We start from the raw sequence: 13,413 nt of genomic DNA, 5'->3' as shown, positions 1-13,413 counted from the left end.
TGGCGACTTGTCCAGGGTGTACCCCGCCTTTCGCCCATAGTCAGCTGGGATAGGCTCCAGCTTGCCTGCGACCCTGTAGAAGGATAAAGCGGCTAGAGATGATATGAGAACATGTTCTGTTTATTTGGTAAAGTTTGGCTCTTTGAGTCCACCATTACACGAACGCGTTCCTGGTAAGTTACTGTTTGTTCAGAGAAGTGACATCATATGCGAAATGCTTAAAAGTTATTTGGCATTTCTGGCTTCGTCTGTTTTGCAAATTGGAGCACGTTTTTAACGATTTTTTTTATTTATTCTGCAACAAAACTAAAACCAAAGCATGCCTCCTAAGGGGTGTGTCCTTCAAGGCTGTTCAAGTGACATTTAGTGTCAATGCCAATTTGCAGCGTTCTGATGCCGTGTGCAGCCCTGTTGACCTGACCTCACTCCGTAAACAAGCAACCAAGTGGTATTTGAGAACACCACCTCCCCGTGATGAATTGCAATGTCCATGTTTCCACAGTCAACAGACATGTAGATAATGCCCGATTTTGTTTTTAAAGCAGCCGTCACGGACCTTGACGGAAAACCAGAGAGGCAGGGAAACCGTGCAAATGAGGTTTTGTCCCGACGGTTGTCTGCACGTAGGAGAACATGACAACCACTAATCCACAGAAAGCAATCCGGTCACATTAAGGGTCTGTCTTTCTGGCTGTTTCGAGAGTACCTGATCTTAGCAAGGCGAGAACTGGACGTTAACGAAAGCAGAGCTCAAAAGGCAAAGCATGGCTCTGCCAGGTTTCTCAGGAGCGTCTATTCGCTTGTTAGGTGCAAGGGGAAACCACTGCACAGCAGAAAACAGGAGGAGGTGACAGAAAAAAAGGAGGTGACTGAGGACTGTTCCTTCCGCTTTCCACGACCAACGTACCGTAAGTAGTTGTTTGCAGGTTTGAATGACATCAGTTTGCCCCTGCGCACGTTCGACCCATGAAGCCGTGAACAACACAGGCTCCTGCGTGTTTTCCTTTCGTTGGCAACAAGCGACAGGTGTATGTTTGTCCACAAACAGAGAACTGGAGAGTCACTGTGTAAGAATTGTTCAGCAAATGTGTCCATACCTTGGCTGGTGAAAAGCAAACACTTGCTTCTGTAGTTGGCACGGTCAGAGCAGAGATCACAGCTCAGCAGTCGCTCAAAAAATGAATTAATAAATAAACCAACCCACCGCTGTTTCTGCCCAGTTTCAAGCAGGGGACCTTTCGCCTGTTAGACGAACTTGATAACCACTACACTACAGAAACCACAGCTCTTGGCCTGATCAGCTGTTGCCTGGGCCTCAAATACAGAAGCATTGGCACTTAGGCATGTGTCCCCAGGGTAGGCCTGCAGCGTTGGTGGTATAGTGGCTGGCATAGCTGCCTTCCCGGCCAGGCGAGGGGCATAATGGACTGTAAGAAAGGGGGAAGAAAAGAAAAAAGAAAAAGAAGAAAAGGGGGGAAAGAAGGGGGAAAAGAAGAGAAAAAGAGGAAAAAATAGTATCAAGTGTCTTGTCCCCTTTCTCCACCCCGACCCAGTGTTGGTGTACAGTTGCACTCCTGGTGGATCCTGGATGCAGGCAAGGTGTTTCTGCTGTGTCTCCCACACTCGAGGAATGCTCTTGTGATTGATGAGGTGCAGTCCAGTGCTGTCCACCAGCTGCCACATGGAGTCAAGCAGACTTTTGATGAGTGCACGGGTCTCTTCTATCCCCCAGGTTGTCCTGCGGCAGTGCCTCGCTAGCTCACTTGTGCTGATGGTTGCCAACACCTGAGCATCTGTTGGCTCATAGCCAGGGTGTTTCTTCTTCAGCTCTGCCTGCTTGGCCTCCTTCAGATGACAGATATCCTGCTTGTCCCACTCAAAAATTATGCTTGACAATTTAGAACAGAACGTACCATACAGTGGATGGTGTTCTGTGGTGAGACCGTCAGCGAACCACCTCATGAAGTGGAACACATCCAAACGCACAGTGGAGGTCCATGGCCGAAACCATCCTTAGCATGCACTTCCTCAAACCACTGGGCCAGGGGCAGGGGATGGAAGGCTGCTGGCGGCACACAAACATCCTGGGGCTGGCTGAGGCAGGATTTCTTGTGTAGCTGACAATCTGTTAAATAATCACAACATCTCCTTGCCCACTGCTTGCCTGCAATAGCTGTCTTCTGGAACACGTTGGAGCAAAAATACCACCAGCTAGCAGAGGAGGGTTTCAATCCATCGGCCTCTGGGCCCAGCATGCTCCCGCTGCACCATTCTGCTGATCTCACACCCCCAGATGGGACTCGAACCCACAGTCCTTGGCTTAGGAGACCAGTGCCTTATCCATTAGGCCACTGGGGCTCTGCCGCGACAGGACAAAAAAGGGCAGCCACTCAAAAATAGCTAGGCTCGTTCCCTGGCCATCTCTCATCTCCGCGACAGAAACTTCTTTTGTGTTTGCTCAGTTTGAAATAATTTGCTGGGTCTGCACCAAAGTCAAACGCTTGCAATGTCCGACTTTAATGTCAGCACGTCCTCATTCCAGTCACAAATTGCTCACAAGGCATTTTACCCCGACTTAAGTAAGTAGACTTTTCTTTGGAAGCATGTACACTGCCAGTTGTAGCCAAGCGATTTTACACTGGAAAGCACAGCTTTGTACTGAATTTACATAGGCCGCATAAGGTTGCGGTGGTTAGCAGTGTCAACTCACACCGAGCAGGGTCTGGGCTTGAGCCTAGTGGGTGACCGGCAGCTTTTATGCCTGGAGCATGCACGCTCTCTTCGTGCCTTGAGGATTTGCACCGGGTGCTCCGGGTTCCTGCCCCAGTCCCTAGACCTAGAGAAGGTCAAGCGAAAACTCTGAATAGCCCAGAGGTGTGATTGTGTCTGGATTACCCCTGAGATAGCTCATGGGTACAGAAAATGAACGACTGTACGTGTACAATTCAGGGCACTTGATTAATTACGTTTTATGTCTTGTGCTTAAGAAGAACATGTGGAAAAAAGTTAGAAAACCATGAAATCACTCTGATTTTTCCTGATTCACTGACCAGGATCTTTGCTGCCCAAAGAGCTCTGATCTGTGAGTCGTACACATGGGTAACATACTGTGACAACAATTGGTAGATGCGGTGGGCCTTATTTCACTCCCATAATGCCCATGTGCCTGTCTGCGTGATACAAAGCACTGACCAATGGCAAACTAGTGACAGAGCACTGAAAATCAGGCCTCCTGATGGACAATTTTCGAGGCCAGCAACCAAATTTCTAGTAAGACAGATAGATGACGTTTATTGCCTCTGCTGGGAATTTTGGGAAGAAAAGTGGCTGGAAAGAGCAGCGGACTGTGTCGGCGTCTGGGCTCTGGGCCCAGCGTGCTTCCGGTGCACCACTCTGCACACCCCACAGGGGTCTCGAACCCACAATCACTGGGTCACGGAAAACGTTGGAGTAAAATTTGGCAGACTCGGCAGAAGATGGTTTCGATCCATCGACCTCCGGGCCTGGCATGCTCCTGCTGCTGACCTCTCACTTTCTGTGGGTCTGGAGCCTGCAAAAGCTGTGTTCTGGAAAACGTTGGAGTAAAAGGACCACCAACTAGCAGAGGATGGCTTCAATCCATCAGCCTCTGGGTTATGGGCCCAGCACACTCCCACTGCGCCACTCTGCTGACCTCACACCCCAGGTGGGACTTGAACCCACAGTCCCTGGCTTAGGAGGCCAGTGCCTTATCCATTAGGCCACTGGGACTCTGCTGCAGCAAGATGAAAAAGGGCAGCCACTCAAAAATAGCTAGGCTCGTTCCTCGGCCATCTCTCATCTCCGCGATAGAAACTTCTTTTGTGTTTGCTCAGTTTGAAATAATTTGCTGGGTCTGCACCAAAGTCAAACGCTTGCAACGTAATGACATTTCAGTATTATGGGTAGACCATAATATTGGTCTCACGGTAAAATAGCTCGTGCTATTTTACCGTGAGACCATTCACTATACACTATGTGTATAGTGATTGGTCTCACAGTAAAATAGCACGAGCGCTCGAGAACTTTTTTGATATGTTGTAAGGTTATAATTTTACTTGGCAACAACAGAATGTATCTGAATTCTGATTGGTTGTTGTTATATTATTGCCCTTCTGTTGTGTCCTTGAGCCCAGAGCGCAGGGGGGAGGGAGGGACAGGGTTCTGCTGAAGCACACATAGTGTTCTGGTCAAGGGAAATTGTGTAAAATGTATTTCTTCAATTCAGAACACACTTAAAAAAGTTTTCAAAAGAGAGGCGGAGGAACCAAACATTTCTGATCAAGATGGCGGAGGCTGTTTTGCTGATTCTGTGAAAATGTTTGATTTGATTAAAAGGTGTCTGGGTCACGAACAATGTCCACATCACCATCGGGTTGTTGTTGTTGTTGTTTACATGTGTCATGTTACAGGAACTTGGTCAGGGCTCTGCAGGTCTTAACTGAAGCGCTTCAAATTCAGGGTTAGCGGGCTGCTAAAGTTTGCAGGCACTTCACAAACAAGACTCGGCGCAATATTAGCCAACATTAGCACAATCTGATATGATTTAATAATGTCTTTGTGACCTTAATGAACTCCAGTTGTTGTAGATATCAAGTCGGATTGTTATTTACATGCCACACAAACTTAGAAAACAGTCATATTCATCTGTTGTCGTTTTTACACACTGAATCCGAACTGTTGTTCACTGATTCATTTTACAAGCTAATCTAATGCTACATTCCTCAAGGACAGTTTGCTCGCGAGCAGCCGCTCACTGCACTGCAACCGCACTTGCTAATTGACATGGGCTTGCTGTTTTCGTGACCACGCCCCCAGAGTGAATATTCATGAGTGAATTGGGCGTGGTGTTTCACCCAGTGGAAACCTACAGTAACCCTTTGTGTCCCGCGCACGGGGCGGGATTTTTTTCTTCAATCAGAAATATTGGTAGGGACACACCCATACCACCCACACCCAATTCTACACCTGTGTTGTTGAGCATGGAGAAAACCAGAAAATAGGGAAAAAGTTAGGGCAGGTAAAATAAAGATTTTTTTCTTTCTTTTCTAAAATAAGGTAACTATTCCTAAATCTACTATAATACCACATGAGCATATTGAATAAAAGAACCAAATTCCTATTTTAAATCACTACTCTAAAAAACCTATTCATCAATTTCATTTAAAAAGAGTGTGTTAAATAAAGAAAAAAAAACTTTTTTTGAACAAAGTACCATTCCTGGAGGTACTATAACATCATGTTGATGGCTGTAGCCAAAAGAACAAGCCCCTATTCCAACCAACCATTCTAAAAAAATTTTGCTTGATATAATATCCTTGTTTAGAGAACATATCAGATATTAAATTGATAAGAACACCTACTACACTTGATCTTAACCAAAAGGCTGAGAAGTGATAACTTACTGCAGTCAATAGCTTTATACCACTTCCAAATATTAAAATCCAGAAAGGTAAACACAGACTCCGCCACCAACAGCTGGATCATTTTGAAGAGACACATCGGCTTGTGGGGTGTGTGAGACAGGCGAGTGCTTCAACGCAAAAAGATCAATAGTTCTAACATTTGTTGACCAAAAATGTTCAGCTCCGTCAGAGCAAAGCCTCCACAGAAATCTTTAGTAAAAGGCAAAAGATTTATGCGTCAATGAAGAGAAACCTGATCTACACTTAACACTGGATCAGGTTAGTGACACTGGATTGGAGGTGCAGAAAGCTGGTATAGGGTAAGGTGGCCTGGGCCAATCTCTTACACCTTTACAGCTTTGCTAGCGATTGCACACAGGCAGAGAAATGTCTGACCAACGAACTTTTTTGAAAGAAAGATAGATAGATAGATAGATAGATAGATAGATAGATAAGCAAGTGGGGTGTGGGGGTGTTGAATTTTGAAAAGGAACAGTTGAGTGCTGTGTGATCTGTCCAATATCATGGATGTAGGCCTATAAATTAAATATGAAAACATCAGCTGGAGTTTGATTATTGACAGGAACACTGTTGACCACAGCAGTAAGTGCTTTCCATACCACATTTTCCTGCCTTCCTGTGAAGCTACTATTCAGGCTGCCAAATAGAAATAATTTATTCCATTGGATTTGTGATGTTAAAGCTTCTATTCTGAAGGCAGATAAGTTTCTCTTCTTGACCATATTACACCTCTCCATGTCGTAAAGTCAAGGAGCAACGCTTCTAAACCGATAATATTTAGGATTGTGATATTTAAATGACAATGGTTTTCACCCACAACATTTATCAATGCCCAATCATTCTTGCGCTGTGATTGGCAAGATACAAACGTTTCATGAATCACACGTGAACCCTGTCATACGGTGATTTCTACACTTTGATCTGCTCTGGTTTCTACGTTAGACTGATAAATGAGGCTTATTGTGTCATCCTCGTTAGTATAGTGGACAGTATCTCTGCCTGTCACGCAGAAGACAGGGGCTCAATTTCCTGATGGGGAGACTTTAAAAATGTATTAACTTGGGCAGCAGGGGGATGTAGTGGTTCACACTGTCGCCTCACAGCAAGACGGTTCTGGGTTTGAGCCCAGCGGCTGGTGGGGGCCTTTCTGTGTGGAGTTTGCATGTTCTCCCTGTGTCAGCTCTGGTTAACCCCACGGTTCAAAGACATGTAGTTGGGTTAACATGGGGTGGCTTTGGGCTGAAGTGCCCTTGAGCATATGTATATGAATGATTCACCATGTTTCGTGTCAATTAAATCTTATTAATAGTAACAGATCTAGATAAATCCAGTGACTATAGACCAAACTTTAATATGCCTAAAGTCAATGTTAATGTCAAATATGACTATTATAAATTGCCAATGGTAGACCCTCTGATGATGTTCTTCTAATAATATTCTATTTCTAAGTCTAAGTTAGTAAAAATCAGACAAAAAAAGTCAGACAAGTTCGTTAGAATCTAACGTCTGGTCTGGTGATCTAACCTTGTCAGATATAGGGTCGTCCAAATTTCGCTCCATTCATATGCGCGCTTAATCTCCATGCGCATGCCTCCAGCATTCACTCCAATCCCCCCGTTACACCGATCAGTGTACTGACCGGGGAATTGGCATATACCACGGGGTACACACTTGAGTCCATCCATACAATGTCAGACACACGAAAAGCAGAAAGTCAACTATTAATTTTCGTCAACATAAACGTATCAAGTTATATATTTTTTTAACTAATCATGTGTAGTAAGGGCGGGTGGGAGATTTTTATGTTGTCAGCGGGAGGTCGGGAGGATTTTCTAAATGTTCCCTAAAGCGGGAGATCTCCCGCCCACGGCAGGAGAGTTGGAGCCTCTGTATATAGATTGAGGCACTGCCTAAAAGCAGAGCTCCCATCTGTTTCTGGGTTGTAGAATTTTCTTATATCATAGCCAGCCTTTTTTGTTTTATTTCTTTACCATTATAGTTACATTACTGTTTCCTTATGTTGTTCAAAACAGACACAGAAAGAGAATAGCTCTGGCCTGATGAGTAGAGTCAGGGCAGTGATTTTATTTACAAATTCGATTTCACAATTGCTGAGATCTCATCTCATCTCATTATCTCTAGCCGCTTTATCCTGTTCTACAGGGTCGCAGGCAAGCTGGAGCCTATCCCAGCTGACTACGGGCGAAAGGCGGGGTACACCCTGGACAAGTCACCAGGTCATCACAGGGCTGACACATAGACACAGACAACCATTCACACTTACATTCACACCTACGGTCAATTTAGAGTCACCAATTAACCTAACCTGCATGTCTTTGGACTGTGGGGGAAACCAGAGCACCCGGAGGAAACCCACACAGACATGGGGAGAACATGCAAACTCCACACAGAAAGGCCCTCGCCAGCCACGGGGCTCGAACCCGGACCTTCTTGCTGTGAGGTGACAGCGCTAACCACTACACCACCGTGCACATTGCTGAGATAAGAATACAAAAAAAAAAAACATCTTGGAAAAATAAGATCATTTTGAAAACAAAATATAATACAATGAATACCCTGGGAACGGACTCCTCGTCTGAATGCAGTGCATGTAGCTCTGGGGATTCAAGCTTTGACTTTAAAAAGACAATAGAGGTTTTGTTAAAAAAAGTGCAATTGAGGAAATATTTAAAACACTCAACATCGTCATTATCAACATACTAATATTAAGAAATTGTGTTATGAAAGACCATTAAAGAGTTTTCTAGAGTTTGTTCGTAAAAGATGAACATATTTTTCAGGTCCTTATTATACGGTTATCAAAATGAATAATGCACGTAATAGCTGCGCTCCTGCACCCAAAAGCGAGTGGAGCCCCATAGGCATAGAGTGTGGATACATAAAGAAACCCATCAAGTTGTTTTCCGATGGTTACGGTCCTGTGTGTGCCTGCCACCCAGGGCTCGAAATTAACTTTTTTTCTTTGTGTCCCCCAGTGGTCCTGAATTCTGTGTTGTATTGTCCCGAATGGAAGCAATAGTGTCCCCATTTTTTTCCTCTCTGAAATAACCAGTGGTTAATATTATCATATGAAGTTACTATTATATTTGTAACTATGCGATTTTGAACCCTTTATATCATTTTTACAATAAGTCACAAGCGACACATGTCCTATACATCATCTACTTCAAAATTACAGTTATTGCATTTTCAGTTTATTAAACTTTGGCAATCTCACTGTATGAATAGATACCCGTTTATTTAAAGGGGCCAACTAGCTCATTCAGAAAATGTTTCAACTCACTATGTCTGCAGTACACTTTAGTTGAAAATAACACCCCTTTTATGTTAATTTCATCTACTTATACCTTGAATATCTGTTGGCACTTATAAGGCCAACTTATAATTTTCACCATTACCGTTATCCATTTTTATGAACTTTCCGTTATCCATTTTATGAACTTTCCGTTATCCATTTTTATGAACTTTCCGTTATCCATTTTATGAACTTTCGCTGCCGAAACGTGGGTGCAAATGTTAGCAACATCAGCATAGTGGCAGGTCCGAGCCTAGTTGTGCTGCTGACTGACTAAACTTTCTGAACTAGAAAGACACCAAGAAAACTCACTTATTCTGTTGAACGGTATCTTCCGTCAATATCATCCACATCATTCCTGTTGTATTTTATAACGTGTCTAACAGTGTTCATTAAGTTCATTCAGTTGCTAGCGTTGCCTGCAGACCAGGCGATGACACTTTGGATCCTGAAGGTCCCGGAGACGTTATGTCTGGCTTTTCAGTTTCTTCCCCGCGGTCGGTCCGCTTCAACCACTTAAGCATTTTTGTTCTGGCAAGAGTCGGCGCAGCGTGTGCGGTAGCAATTCCATTCCAAGTCCATATAATGCGGACTCCGGCCGAAGACTCTAGAACAGAATGCGCTGCTCTGTAGCCTACTGATGCAGTTGCATCGAAAGTGTAGCTACTATGTATTTTTCGCTGTTAACATTTTAAAATTAAAATTGACAAATTAGGTGAATGTCTACGTATGTGTTACGGCTTTGTAAATAATATTAATGTAGAACTTTTTTTCTAGATCTATTTTTTTCCATTGTCCTGGGATTGTCCCAGATATGATAATTTTGTGTCCCGATGACATTTTTTATGGTCCCCGGGACGTCGGGACACCGTTAGTTTCGAGCGCTGCTGCCACCATACCAATGTTAGTAATTACCAGTCATACACACTGCCGAGTAGCCCTTCCATCCATTATCTGTAGCCACTTATCCTGTTCTACAGGGTCACAGGCAAGCTGGAGCCTATCCCAGCTGACTATGGGTGAGAGGCGGGGTACACCCTGGACAAGTCACCAGGTCATTGCAGGGCTCACACATAGACACAAACAACCATTCACACCTATGGTCAATTTAGAGCCACCAATTAACCTAACCTGCATGCCTTTGGACTGTGGGGTAAACCAAAGCACCCGAAGGAAACCCAGGCAGACACGAGGAGAGCATGCAAACTCCACACAGAAAGGCCCGCGTCGGCCGCTGGGCTCAAAGCCAGGACCGTGTTGCTGTGAGGTGACAGTGCTAACCACTACACCACCGTGCCGCCCCCACCTAGTAGCCAGTGTCAGTAATTACCAGTCATACACACTGCCTAGACGGCACGGTGGTGTAGTGGTTAGCGCTGTCGCGTCACAGCAAGAAGATCTGGGTTTGAGCCCCGTGGCCGGCGATGGTCTTTCTGTGCGGAGTTTGCATGTTCTCCCCGTGTCTGCGTGGGTTTCCTCCGGGTGCTCCGGTTTCCCCCACAGTCCAAAGACATGCAGGTTAGGTTAACTGGTGACTCTAAATTGACCATGAGTGTGAATGGTTGTCTGTGTCTGTGTCAGCCCTGTGATGACCTGGTGACTTGTCCAGGGTGTACCCCGCCTTTCGCCTGTAGTCAGCTGGGATAGGCTCCATTCTTGCCTGCGACCCTGTAGAACAGGATAAAGCGGCAAGAGATGATGAGATGAGATGACACACCGCCTAGTGGCCAGCATCAGTAATTACCAGTCATACACACCACCTAGTGGCCAGTGTTATAGTATAGTATTGACCCATCCCACGTGACGTCACGACAAATGCGGCTGCCATTTTGGACATGAACTACCAGTAGTCTACCACAGCCAACAACGAGGAACGACGGCGAAGCATCGAAAGAAATATAGCCATCAAAGAAAGTTTTTACTTTCAGCAAGGCTTCCATCATGCCATTATATTGTTGTGCACCTGGATGTAGTAACCATCAACACACAAGGCAAGATTTATCATTTTATCGGATCCCGACAGATGCTGACCGACGGAGAAGATGGATGGTCTCTAAAATATTGGCAAAATGATGTTTATTGACATTGCAATCGTGTGTAACGGGAAGCATTTGCATATCCGAAGTGTTGTGTTTACATCAAAGATAAAATAAACCGATATGACAACGACTGCTGCTGCCAGGTTGGGGACACAAACTAGTAGAAAGGAAGTGTGCCAACAGTGCCAACACACTTCCTTTGTGGTCAATTCTGCTTTAAGGTAAGATGCATTTAATTATTCATCTGCTGTGGGTTTGGAATCGGTAGCCTGACCAATTCGTTCATGTTTGTGGTGCCATTTGTTTGTTGACGCGTGTTTAAATGGAAGATTGGTTGTTGACATGATTTCCAGTGACGCTTTGGTGCTGCTGTGGATCAGATGTGTTGAGTAGCCTGACTGTTTTTTTTTTCTTGCGTGTGGTATCATTGTTGACGCGAGGTTGTTTTTTGAACATGCCAATGTGGACACGATTTCCCCTGATGAGTTATGACTTCAGACGTGATGCGTGTGTGGAGTCCGCGTGATATGTCCGTAAGATAGGTTTCTCATGTGTTTGGAGATCCGCGCTCTGAGACAAGCGCAAGCGCAAGCACCCCCCCAAGGGAAAAAAGGGACCCCCCGAAAATATCGGCATAGTTCGAACACTGGGTTGGAGAAAGTAATGGCAAATAGTGAGTGCACAAACCATAGAAGGTAAACTGTACACAGCGCCAGTGCAGTGTGATGGTATGTCTACTTTTAGATTGTGTTAGCTTATCAATGAACACACTCGTCACTCGACGAGTTTCACGTCTTTACGACGGATACTTAAATGTGTGTTAGGTATTATTGTTGCAGTCTAAGCAGTCATTGTAGCAGCTAGATGAGCGAGAACCGGAAGGGTCTGTGCCATAAACTGTTATTTCTTCATGTCCAAAATGGCGGTCGCGTTTACGAAGGTCACGTGAGTGGGAAGGGTCAATAGTGTCGTCAGACACATCAAGCAACATGTGAACTGGTGCCTTTTGCTATTTTGGATTTTTGAAAAAAGTATTTTTCAAATTTTTACATAAAAAATTGATTTTGACTTAGTTTCTCAGAGCAATGTTTGTTTCTGGACCATATATCTAAAACTATTCATGATCCAGATTTGAAACTTGGTATGCATGTTAACAAGGTGATGTTACATGTTCCTAACATTTTTTTTAACGCTTCACCCTTACCCCCAACTGCTCCTTGGGTGCTGTAGCATAGCTGGCCACTGCTGTGGGTATGTTTGTGTTCTCAATGCTCACTTGTGTGTGTTCACTGCTTCAGATGGGTTAAATGCAGAGGAGAAATTTCACTGTGTGCTTCAGTCTGTGCTTGAGTGTACGGGTAACAAATAAAGGCTTCTTCTTCTTCTTAAATCTACTCGGCTCGATAACACATGTTCAGTACTGACACAGATACTAGTAAACAATCCTGTTGTCATCGCAGTGTGATTCTTGCCGTCTACAAAGATCTCGTTTCTCCGTGAATAAAAACAAAAGCATGTCACATAAAATGATCAGTGATCAGGTTTATTTTACACCCAAATGCTTGACACTCGGCATCTTTCGGGTTGTTAACAACAATTTAGAAGCGATGTGTCCACGAGCTCCACTAGCCTCACTAAATCATGCTTAGAGCGCTGTTTGGAGTGAAACCATCTGACTGCCATCTTACCACTCACATTGTGGAGCAGCATGGTCATTCAGACTACTGGAAGCTACACAAAACTTTTTCTGTATTTTTAGGCTCTGAATGAGATTCTCTCACAACATGATCAAAATGTGCGCTGTTCAATTAATACTGTATCTTCAGCTACTATTAACACATCATATCCATCTTCCATCAAATACTGCCTGGAAACACAATAAACTCTCTCAACAACCTCTCTCTTCTCCTTTCGGCATTTCATCCACGTGTACTATAGCCAAAACAGCTGGAGCATCTGTATCTAGTGTTGTACAAAAAGCAGCTCCTCCTTCTTCAAATACTGCATCAGGCACAAACACAAACAGCCTTTACACCCTCTCCTTCAACTAAAGCATCAGGGTTTTTGTAAAAAATGACAGTAATTGCTGTAACTGATTCCGCAGTGCCAAGTACATTACTGTTTCTGAAATGTGATCAGGAAATTTTACTGGGGCACAGCAGATATATATTGGGGCACGTGCCCCAGTAAAATGGGTCTGGCGATGCTGATGGGCAACTCATAAATTCAAGCAACAGGCTAAATGCAAGCTTGACACTTACTGTGTGGTGAGCTCTTTGGGATGGCACGTCTGACTTTTGTTTCCAGATCGTAGGAACTGCTCCCCGTACCAGACATCGCTTGAAGGACACACCCCTGAGGAGGCATGCTTTGGTTTTAGTTTTGTTACAGAATAAAAAAAAATTGTTAAAAACTTGTTACACTTTGCAAAGCAGACAATGCCAGAAATATCACGAACTTTCAAGTGTTTCGCATATGACATCACTTCATTGAATGAACAGTAACTTACCAGGAACGTGTTCATGTAATGGTGGATTCAAAAAGCCAAATTTTACCAACTAAACAGAACATGTTCCCGGTCTCATATTAAAATGAAATTTAGACAGTAAACTAT

At 44.2% G+C, this 13,413-nt stretch overlaps 3 non-coding genes across 3 annotated transcripts; all 3 read right to left on the bottom strand.

The window, feature by feature from the left end:
* Positions 1–3,677: 3,677 nt before the first annotated feature.
* trnar-ccu (transfer RNA arginine (anticodon CCU)) lies at positions 3,678–3,750 on the bottom strand. Its single transcript has one exon. It is a non-coding gene; the product is annotated as a tRNA-Arg (tRNA).
* A 1,472-nt stretch (positions 3,751–5,222) lies between these two features.
* LOC132897717 (U2 spliceosomal RNA) lies at positions 5,223–5,416 on the bottom strand. Its single transcript, XR_009656366.1, has one exon. It is a non-coding gene; the product is annotated as a U2 spliceosomal RNA (small nuclear RNA).
* Positions 5,417–5,567: 151 nt separating this feature from the next.
* Positions 5,568–5,684, bottom strand: LOC132896551 (U5 spliceosomal RNA). The gene has a single exon (XR_009656082.1). It is a non-coding gene; the product is annotated as a U5 spliceosomal RNA (small nuclear RNA).
* Between the last annotated feature and the right edge of the window lie 7,729 nt (positions 5,685–13,413).

The sequence above is a fragment of the Neoarius graeffei genome, chromosome 1, assembly GCF_027579695.1.
Source record: "Neoarius graeffei isolate fNeoGra1 chromosome 1, fNeoGra1.pri, whole genome shotgun sequence".
Lineage (NCBI taxonomy): Eukaryota > Metazoa > Chordata > Actinopteri > Siluriformes > Ariidae > Neoarius > Neoarius graeffei.
Note: the sequence above shows the minus strand (reverse complement) of the source record. Positions and strands in the feature narration are given on the sequence as shown.